The sequence below is a fragment of the Alligator sinensis genome, unplaced genomic scaffold (assembly GCF_000455745.1).
Source record: "Alligator sinensis unplaced genomic scaffold, ASM45574v1 scaffold1389_1, whole genome shotgun sequence".
In the NCBI taxonomy this organism is placed as follows: domain Eukaryota; kingdom Metazoa; phylum Chordata; order Crocodylia; family Alligatoridae; genus Alligator; species Alligator sinensis.
Window position 1 is genome coordinate 363,613 of NW_005843026.1, and position 9,829 is coordinate 373,441.

A 9,829-nucleotide genomic window follows, 5' to 3' on the forward strand; every position below is an offset into this window, starting at 1 on the left:
AATGGGAGCCCCCATTGGAAACTGTTCAGAGATCAATGAGCTTGGGAATGCTGGGAAATGTAGTCCAAAAACATCAGAACAAAAAAGAAGCCAGAATAGCTCACCGCCACCACCAACATCGACAGCAATCACCAATCAATTGGGCAGCAACAAACAACTACTCTAAACCCTCAACATTTTATGATATCATAGCAGTTATACAGTAAATAAAAGAAAAAGCACATATATTTGTAGCATGGTGGGATGGAAAGGGAAAGGAATGGGAGGGGAGGATTCATGTGGCTTATCTTTGGGATGGGAATTGTGATGGGGACTTTGGGATTGCTGTGGCAGGGATATCACCACGGATAAAAACTTACTTGGTGGACGGGAGCAGAGGGAGGTGTGGAGCTGGTGGGACACTGCCAAGGGCTGGAAGCATGGTGAAAGAGGGACCGCCACAAGAGAACACGCTGTGCTGAAACCAGAAGGAGAAAAGCCACAGCAGCTGTAGTTGGCCATGGGAGAACCAGTGTGTGCACTCGCACCAGTGTGGGCCTGTTTTATGGCAGTGTGCCTGTGCTGGTTTGTCGGCCAGCCCCCTGAAGGGGGAATAAAAACCCCGCTGGACAACAATCGAGGAGGACTGGAAGTGTGTTCTCTGGAAGGGCCAGAGTGGCTAGGATCACTATAGCCCCAATAGGGGGCGAGTGGTGGCAGCCCCAGGATGGCACATGCCTGGACAACACTGGCTCAGCAGAGCCTAAGCTCTTACCTGGGACGGGACCCTGGATCCTGGATGCAGCTGGCTGGGACTGGAACAGCGGTGAGCCTGGGGAGAGAAAGAGAAGAGAAACCACAGCATACTGTGAGTCAAAACGAAAAAGGAAAAGGAGTGTATCTGGGAGCAAGGCAACCAGGGGCAGATAGAAATACAAGTTATGCTAACGTACGGCCTGAAGCTGGATGGTACACTGCCCAAACTTGACTTTGAACCTAGAAGGGCTAAAGCCCTTACTGTGACAAGCAGACTTTGTCTCAGTTGTGGCCTGGAATCAACATCTTTGGTTGGCACAGGGCGGGGTGTAGGGGAGGCGGAGCCCCAAAATGGGAGGCTGGGCAAGAAGGCCGAAGGAGGGAACCAGGGGAGGCAGGACTTTAAAATATCCTCCCAACAATAACCAATACCAACAAGATGTGGCAGGAAAGAATCCCCGGGGAACTTTCAAGGTATCTGCCCAGATGACAAGCTGTTGACCAGAAAAGAGATGGAGGCGCCCAAAAGGCCAGAAAGAGCAAAGTGCGTTAGCGAGTGGCACGGGAGGTTACAATTGCATACTGATGGAGAGAGACAAGACTGACTGACCGAGCATAGGTGGGTGAAAGTGACAAGGTTTTTGGAGTGACTGTGCCCAGGGGAGACTCCCAGTGAGAGGTTGGGGGTGGGGTCAGGGGAGGCCAGTTTACATGTGCCTCCTGTTGTAACACATTAGGAAAGGCATTATGTGGGGTAGATTGGTATTTGACTCCCCCTACTGAAATCGGTGGGGAATGACACAGGAGACTTAACTTGCTCAAAAGTGCCATGCTGTGCGAACACGAATGCTGTGTCATGCAAGCACAAATATGCCGCATCAAAAAAAGCGCTGCGTTAAAATTTTGAGGCAGTCTACATTAACTCCCGTTTTGTCTACATATGCCCTAGGACCAACTTTGTGAAGTGTTCTTATTAATGCTCACATTCTCACAGAATGTGATGTCACCAGCAAAGTGGGAACAAAACTGCCAGCATTGAATGCATCACCAGAGAATTCCTTTTAGGTTTTGCTGAAGATAACACACTTTCTGAGACCATAGTTAACAGAGCCAAAGAATACTTGTTAAGGTCCTACAGCAATCACTTCATTGCAAACATTTGATGAGCTTCATTTTGCACTGTACAAAAGTACACATATCTCACAGCTTTCCCCCACTTCTTTCTCTATTTGAAATGGACATCTCAGGAGATGCTTCTCTGTGCCACATGAATGCTTTAGCCTGGATGATAGTAACTACAGAAGTATGTTCATTCTGAAAGATTTGGGGTAGTACAAAGACCCGAGTGGAGCTTTTTCCAGACAAATGTCTCCATTTTGTTCCTGGTGAATTATTGCTGATATGTAACTGTGCAAGATACAAGTGTCAGAAAAATTACATTTCTTGTACTGAATACTGCAAATGTGGTGAAAACTGTATAAGGAAAACCAAGTAGTCTAATGGATGATACGTTTGATTGCCCCAAAACATTTAAAGAAACATTCTTTTAATAGTAGCATTAATTTCTTTAATATCATGTTGTATGTTATAACACTTCTTATGAATTCCATATTGATATTCCAGTTTTATATACAGCATTTAGATTTCAACTGGTATATAAGACAAATTTTCATAAAGTAATGTTGAGATAATTTTCTTTGAGAGAACTGCAAAGCCTACTTTCTTTTGTCACTATGACATTGGAAACATCTTTATTGGATTGTTTGATTTTGAAAACATTGGGTTAGACACCAAGATTACTTTGTACCATACTTAGAAGAGGAGATAGCTGTCACCAACGAACAACTGTTGCCATGTTCAAATATGGTGCCCTCCCATGCTCCGTGCACTGAATGGTGAAGTCTACCCAAGGGTTTTTTTTTTAAATCCTTTCACATGTATTTTCTCAAGTACAGGTGGTTACCTTAGCTGGTTTTGACTTTTCTACAGAGGGTCTATGCCAGGGACAGGACTATCTTCAGGAAACAGATACATTTTGTTGCATTTTACAGAATAGATATCTGTGCCCTCCTAGTTGTACAGAACATCAGGCAGGATCCTACTGGCAAATAGCATCAGTGCATAGCTTGTTGAGCTCAGTCTTCCTAGCAAGCACTTTGCTTTCTGGTCCCACAGGCCAGTGACAAGTTTTGCAGTGGAAGGACTACCTGCAGAGCTGCAAATGAAATGATTAACCTTGCTTCTTTGATTCACCCTTCTTCCTATCCTGTAAACTCCAACATAGCCCTGAAAGTCTTTCCTGCCAACCCACAACTTTGACATGTAAAACACCTGCCTACCATCTGACCTTCCATTCGATCTGGTCATCAGCTAATGAAACAGTCTATGAACACATAGGCTGCATCCAGATGAGTGGAAATGTGTTTCCCTGGGGACAAGCAGCAGCAGCCTTACCTGAGGGACTTGGGGAGCTGCAGACATGGTGCTCCTTCAGCAAGGAACCTGGCCAGCAGCTGAAGCATGGCTCTGGCTAGCCAGGCTCCAGTTTTGGGCGGTACACACTGCTGCCATGTGCATTGCCCTGCTTTTTATCAGAGTGGGGTTTTTTTTGACCCCAGGATCTCCCAGGGATTGTGAAGAGATAAACAGTTTTGCTGTAAAACATGCCCTTCTCTTCCTTTGGAACAGCACTGGAGCCTCAAATAGCTCTAGTTCCTTTAAAACATTGTTTAATGGGCATCAACCTTTTACTTTATGGACACCCAGCCATTGTTTCTTATCACAATGGAGAATGCAAGCAGGGCATCAAGAATAGCTTCTGGGAACCCGCCTTTGAGCCCTTCAACTGGAGTAACAGGTCTCTGACATGATATTCCAGCTCTCAAGATCTCTGACCAGCTGGGAAATGCACAGCAATGCACAGCTGCAAGCTTTCCCTTCAGTGGCCCCCAGGCCCAGCCCTTGACCCAATCCCTCTTTCACCATAGGGGCCTCAATCTGCAACCCTTCCCCCCATTAACCAATTAGCTCAAAATAAAAAGCGAGGCCTTTGTAAGAGGGGGCAAGGCAAGACGCTGTGTTTATTGATTTAGTGCTTAGTACACACACACACACACACACACACACACACACACACACACACACACACACACACACCCCCCCCCCCCCCCTCTCACCTCTCGGCCCCCCGATTTCTGCGCTGGCATATGTTACCAGTCTCATCAGTGCTCGAGTCAGTGGCCAGCTAAGTTGATCATGAGTGGGAGCCGGGTTTCTGTTGGTCTGTATCCTCAGGCAAACTGATGCTCCAGAATGATATGCAGAACAAGACCCAAAATCAGCATGTCTCACCCCATCTTTTATACTCTTGTCAATTAATTCAGTTCTCTGAGCTTTGGCTGTGTTATTGCTGCATGGATGCCACGTGCCCCCAGAGGCTGGGGGAGCACGGCAACTGCCTGCAGGCAGTGGCAGTGGTGTTGGCGGTGGGGGCATGGGGGCAGCGAGTGGGGAGTTCCCACAGATGGCTGTGGTGGTGTGGGTGATGGGGGGGTGGCAGGGTGGCGAGCGCTGACTGGTGGTCAGCGACCACCCGCAGACTCTACTAGTGGTGTTGGCAGCAAGGTGAGAGGGTGGCGAGTGGTGACCACCTGCAGGTGCTGCCAGCAGCATCAGCGGTGCTTTTTGCAGGGGGTGCACCGCCAAGCTCAGGGGGTGCACGTGCACCCGCATGTACCACCTACACGTTGCCAATGTATCACTGTGTTCCACCTTAAAGGTCAATTGATGTTGTTCTCTCACTGTTCTGGGCTGGATTCTTCTTGTTTTGGTCTTTTATCCATCTGCATTCTTCAGCCAGTTGCCAACTTGTGTTTTCCTTTTCCACAACCACACTCTCATCCATTTCATCACACATGCAGCATACAAAGGAGTGAAAGGTCAGCACTTAAATCAAGCTACCGAGCAATACAAAATGGAATTTCTTAAGTCAGTGCAAAACTTGAGAAAATACACACACACACAAAAATAAAAATAATACACAAGATTAAGGCAATAGGCAAAAGTCTATCTCTATGTTATTTACCTAACATAAAGCTGGTATTTATGCCATTTGCATAACACCCTTCCGCCCCCCCCACCCCAAATTTAACTGCAGGCAGCTGGGGGAATTACTTTCCACCAGTGCCAGCTTGGAAGCTCTGTTCACAGACCACAAGGGCTCTGCTTCTGCCTGTGCCCTGTAGGAGCCCAGTGCAGGGTTAGCTCCTTTTGCCACACTGGAGCTGTGTACTAAACCACTTTACAGACTGAATATCATCTAACAACTGATTTGGGAAGCTTTATAGAACCTACCAAATAGATGAGCTCCAAAGAAAGGAAGATTATTCAACAGATAATACCCACTGTCCCCACGTGGACTGTGCAACCATCTCCCATTTACCTTAATGCCATGCACAGGGGTGCTAGGGTTGCCCATCTGGTGCCATCAGTAACCTAGTTCTGAGGCTCATTAAGTTGTTCTTGATTCTCACTTTAAAATAACCAACCCCAGCTCTGGCCTGAGGGGGCTGAGGGCTGTCAGAATCCTCCCAGAAGGATCCAACCTGTCCCTTCTGAGAAACTCCCCAGCTGCATTTCAAGGATGAAGAGCTCTAGGAAGATAAGGGAATACAAATAAGAACAGCTGCTCCAGCCAAACTGGTGCTGTCAGTGAGCCAAGAAAAGTCTGGAAACAGCTCCAAGTTATATGAGACAGGGCAAAGATGATTTGGGGAGAAGGACATAAGGGAAATGGGAGAGCAGTGGGTCAGTAGTATAACTAAGAAGGGAGGTGAGCAGGGCACCAGCCCCAAATACAGATTTGGGGAGGGAGGGCAAAAGTAGCAGCCACTGTGCTGCTGGCCTAGCTACAGCCACCAGCAGCCTGGGCTGCAACTGCTGCCCTGTGTGCCATTTCTGCCCAGGGCTCAGAACTACATGGTTATGTCCCAGAAGCAGAGGCATAACAAGCTTTTTCAGTATTGGGGGTTGAGGGGAAGGAATGCTAACTGCTGGAGAATGAAGGGGGAGAGGTAGTGAGAGGGGATTCCTACACTGCTCTCTTCTCTCTTTACTTGAATGGCAGCTGTTGTTTCTGCTGCCACTGAGGCACAGACAGTAGCACAGGCTCCCCAGGGGCCAGCATTCTCTCTAAGCTGTGCGCATGTGTGGCTGCGCACAATAAACTCATGCTGCACAATAACTTTTTAAGGCCGTGCACACAGTGGTGTACTGACGGGGTGGGGTGGTAGGGGGCCATGGCCCCTGAGCGCTGGCCTGAGGGGGGTGCCCAGTGCCGTAGCAAGGGGGTGCCGACGCCCCCCTTGCCAATGCCGCCAGCTTCACATCCGGCCTTTCGCTACCTGCCGCAACCTGGCCACAGGCTGCTGCAGGAAGAGGGAGGGGTGGGCACGCTGAGATACTCACGCACTCCCAGCCAAGATTGCTCACAGATCACTAAACCTTAGAGCAGGCAAAATTTTTTGGCTGGAGTGCTGAAAAAAGCCACAATGCCTACCTTGGAAGGTGCCGGAGTGCCGGCATGCCAGAAAAACAAAACAAGGGCAGGGGGTACATGGCAGGATGTCCTGCTTGTGCCCCTTGCCCCCCAGCCAAAGCCCCTGCCCCCCCAGTCCTGCTGCCTCTTTCCCCCACCCAAAGCCCCTGCCCCACAGCCCTGCTCATGTCCTTTGCCCCCCAGCCCAGGCTACGTGGCTATCAGCAACTACCCAGAACCTGGGCTGGCTGCAGCCAGGAGGCTGCAAACAGCTGCTCTGGCCCTGGCCCTGGCCTTGGCCCCAGATGCCTCCCAGTCCCAGACCTGGCCCTGAGCTCTGGGGAGGCAGCAGATACCAGCGATGCTTCTTGCTGTGCTGCCTTCACCGACGCTTCTGCAAAGCAGTGTGTGGGACCCGGCACAACAGGGCACAGCTGGGGTCACAGAAAGTTGCCTACCACTCCGAGCTCCCCTCTGCCCTAGCCACACTTCCCCTGCAGGCAGGGGCACCAGCGAGGGGCACAACCTGCATGCTGCCCATGCTGCTCTCGTGCACTCAGGGGAAGTGTGACCCGGCAGCACGGAGCTTGCGGCAGCAGGCAGCTTCCCTGTGCGGCCCCTCTGTGCGCTGCTGCTCCAGGTCACACACACTGCACTCCCAGCCCTGCTGCCCTCCCCTGGGCCCTCCAGAGTGTAGCGTGTGCAACACGGAGTGACAGTGCACAGAGGGGCCACACAGGGAAGCTAAACCTTTTCAATTTTCCCATCACATTACGGCAAGGAGCACAGTCCTTTTTTTTGTCAGAGCCAGAGCCTGCCAGTAGCCAGGGGGTGAGCTGCCGGTGAGATGAGTGGGCCCTGAGCTGCAGGGGGCACCAGTCCTTCCCTCTGGGCAATGGCACCCCACCCCCCACTGGGACCACTGGGCGGGCTGCTTGTGTACCAGGTGCTGCCCCAGCTCAGAGGCAGCACCTGGCTCAATCCAATTTTTCCACAGTCCTGAGCTGGGGCAGCACATGGCCCACTAACAGCCCTCCTGGGCAGCCCTAGAAGGCATTGCTGCTACGGAGGGAAGGACCTCAGAAGCACCCAATCCAATGCTTCTTGGAATCCACCTGGGCTTCCAGCACTCTGCACACTATCCCTGCTGCCTTCTTTGGCTGCCAGCACACCCAGCTGCCTTCCTGCTGCCTTCCTACACTGCTCCTGGGGCAAGTCAGCCCATTCTTTGGCAGTCCCAGGCATCCTGCCGGCTGCAGGAGCCTGCTTAAGGTAGAAATGGTGAGGGGTGTGATCCTTTTTTTTTGTGGAGCCTGCCTGAGTCTCCCACAGCCAGGGTGGGGTGCGGGGTGGTGAGCTGACAGCTACATTGTTGCAATTTGCAGTGATACAAACTCATTTAAACCTCCTAAAACTCTTGCAGGTATACAATGTGATGCCATTAAGCCACACAAAGTGACATTTTTCACCATGTGTACATGGTAATAGCATCACATGTACAAGCACCCGTAGTGCCTAGAGTTGGTTCCCCGCTAACTTTCTGTACCTGCCTGGCCTCGAGCAGCCATTCGTGTGCTGCCTTGGCCTGGGTGGTCAGTAACAGGCATACCGGTGTTTCCTGTGGACCCTGAGGTAGGTATCTATCACCTAAGTGGCCACCCCCAAACTCACCTGCCACGACTTTGGATGTAATTTCAGTGGTAGGGGTAAACTGCCTGGGGTTCCTTAGTGGTAGGTAGTCCACTAGATGGCCATCCATGGGGTTCCATCTCCCCTACACCTCAGCCTCATGCCAACCTTCGGTGGGTCACTAGGTCTTGAGTCGACCGTTCCTTCGATGCAGGTGTGCCCTCGACCCTGACGCTCTCTTGGGTCTTGTGTCCCGAGCATTTTTCTCCTATGGCGGTCCACTGACCTACTAGCTAGCCTAAGCCTGGCCTCTTCCTCCCTAGAGCTACCTCAAACTGAAAAAGCCAACAACAAAAAAAAGGAATGGGAGGAAGCTGCACTGCTGCACTCTATTCCCCTTAACCGAGACTTCTCCTCCACTAGGAGACTTAGTTCACGTGTGTTTTTTGCCCCACCACCACAAGCCCTCCAAAGGAGGGGAAAAAAAAGAGAACGAAATAAAATTATGGATTGGGGAAGGTCTGCTCAGTTCCCTCCCTGGCCCTACAGTTAGGACATGATGGGGTCTCCTCATCACTCCCCCTGGGATTTCTTCACCTCCATCCCTGCCAGTTAGTCTTCCATGCCCTGTACCTGGGCACGTTCAGGACAATGACCCGTCATCTGGTCTGGGGTGGCTAAGGCTCCTCTTCCTGGGCTGTTGCTTCCCTCACGCCACTGAATGCGGCTTGCAATGCCGCTTTCCCTTGGCGTCGTGTGTGGTGTTCTGCCTCCGGCGTCCCGTGGTCCTTCAGGCTTGGGTCCGTCGCTGCCCATGCTGTGAGCTGCTGCCACATCTGTTGCTGCTCCTCTTCCGGGCTCTCCTCTTCTCTGCGCACACCAGCCTCTGCTGGTGCAGAGAGCCTCTTCCGGCTCTCCTTCCTCCCAGGTACAACAGCTGTCGCCGGTGCAGAGAGCCTCCTCTGGCTCACCTCTCTTCCGAGTACACCAGCTGCTGCCGGTGCAGAGAGCCTCCACTGGCTCTCCTTTTCCCCTGGCGCCTTCCTCAGTGATCCTTTTTATTCCCGCCGGCCGGTGATTGCTGATGACGTCACCGGCCGGCCTCAGTTGTATAAAGGCATGGCTTATAACCCCTGCAGGTTCCCCTGGCATGCTGTATCCAGCCCAAATGAACTCCACACCTACTGCCCTCTGGATCCTGCAGGCATGGAGTTTTTCTTGGTCTGGAGGTGGCAGTGTCCACCATTGAGAAGTGGCCAGCAGGTTCTGCAGGAGGTGTGGAGACCATCCTCCTTCCCTTCCTCCCACTTTCCTTTGTGAATATGGGAATACTGAAGTCAGTGGAGTGAGAGGAGAGCTGGGCACAGTGCCAGACCAGGGCGCTAGGGAAGTGTCCTGGGGAGCACAATCCTGGCAGGCTGAAATGGAGACAGGTTCTTCCCTAAGTAATAAACATGGACTAAAGCAGCTGGGATTGGTCTGGCCAGCAACACTGTACAAAAGGATACTGGGTCCAACAATTCACCCCCCTCCTCTGGAAAACAGCAATTGGCTAGGGCTTGAGCTGTGACAGCCCTCAGGACACTCCCGTAGTGAGACAACTATATATGAGCAAGTGCATACATTGCACCTAAATATATGAAGAAGCCTGCACACAGATGTAGACAACATACACACACACTTGCAAAGAAACCAGTTTTTAGACTTGGATGCACAGAAGTGATGTCCAGTCACTAAATGGGTGTTTAGTGGCATAAAGCCAGAGGTGTAACAAACAATTTCTGCATCCTGGGGAGTGGTGGTGGCTGAGACAGTGGCAGCAGCAGCCAGGTCGGGAACCAGCATTCTTGTACTCCCTCAGAACTGGAGCTCAGACAGCACCTGTGTGGGTTGCACACCACAAGGGGAGCACTAGTGGAGGCTACAGGC

At 51.3% G+C, this 9,829-nt stretch overlaps 1 long non-coding RNA gene across 1 annotated transcript; it reads right to left on the reverse strand.

Moving 5' to 3' along the window:
• Nucleotides 1-244: 244 nt before the first annotated feature.
• On the reverse strand, nt 245-5,260 carry LOC102380781. Its single transcript, XR_325287.1, has 3 exons — nt 5,177-5,260; nt 755-811; nt 245-457 (listed from the first exon to the last, which is right to left on the reverse strand). It is a non-coding gene; the product is annotated as an uncharacterized LOC102380781 (long non-coding RNA).
• Between the last annotated feature and the right edge of the window lie 4,569 nt (nt 5,261-9,829).